Raw genomic sequence first — 1,425 nt, forward strand, 5'->3', positions numbered from 1 at the left:
ATAGATACATATAAAACCTAATTGTGCAACAGGAGGAAAATATTCAACTGTGCATCTCTCTCTCTCTCTCTCTCTCTCTCTCTCTCTCTCGTTATATATATATATATATATATATATAAAATATATATATGTGTGTGTGTGTGTGTGTGTGTATATATATTATAGTATCTTTATGCTTAAGACTGTATATATGCTTAATAATGGTTGTTAATTCTGTGCTATTGATTACTGCTGATGTTCCCTAATTTGGACTCGGTGTCTTCACTGTGTTAGTCTTTTGCAGGCAAGATGGTGTCTCTAAGTAATGTTTTATGCAAACGATATTTGCCCACTGTCGGTTGTCTCACACTGGGGACGGATAACATCCAGAGACGTAGGTCTGTGAGTATCACGTAAATCTAGAGATGGGAACGATGACCTCCCTTGCAAATACTATACGGACACAGACTGTGTGCCGATAGCCAGTAGGAAAAGATGTTTTGCTGGGGCTAAAACAGCAGTAACATCGGACTTTATAGGACTGTCACATTCTGTTGGCATATAAACATTACTAAACATTACTAAACTTTATTACGTTCTACAGAATAAAACTCTATGTCTAAATTTAGCGTCATCAGTATCATCATCATCAACAGCAGCATAGCCTTTAAGAGTTTAATGTTATCAAGCTTAAGCTTGTAGGAAAAGGAGTCCGAGACTGATGTCTTATTTTCAAGAAATTTATAAAAGACTGATAAAGGAGTAGCCGTAAAACTGAACTGGTTGAAAAACGAAAAGGAAACTATTCAGGAAGAGAAGTACTGGCAGCAGTCAACAATGAGATGGTAGAATTATTATATAATCTTGTTGTCATTGTTGGCGGTGGCGGTGAATAGAAAGGTAAGGCAAAAACAAAGCAAAAAATGCAACAACCGGATGAAGGCGGTTTTGATAAAGGCGGACAATGATGAAGGGAGATATGTTGATGACGATACTAATGACTATGATTTTCTTAACCAAACACGAAATCTGTCAGGAATTTGACCGTCTCTTCTCGCACTCCTCTCTCTCCCTCTCTCTCTCTCTCCACCATTATCTGTCGTCTGACACAGATTGGTAAACTTTGATAAAAATTTTGAAAAGCAGTAACAAAAAGCAATAAATATATAAAATAAAATTTTCAAACAAAATCACAAAATTAAAATAACAAGAGACTAACAACAAATACAAATAACACACTACATTCATAACAACGTGTGTGTGAGTGTATATTAATATATATATATATATACATACATAGGTATTTATATATACATACATACATACACATATATATATTTCCTTATATATATATACATACATATACACATACGTATACATATATATAATTAAATATATATATATGTATATACATATTTATACATATACATATATATATATATATAT

Source organism: Octopus bimaculoides, chromosome 15, assembly GCF_001194135.2.
Source record: "Octopus bimaculoides isolate UCB-OBI-ISO-001 chromosome 15, ASM119413v2, whole genome shotgun sequence".
NCBI lineage: Eukaryota > Metazoa > Mollusca > Cephalopoda > Octopoda > Octopodidae > Octopus > Octopus bimaculoides.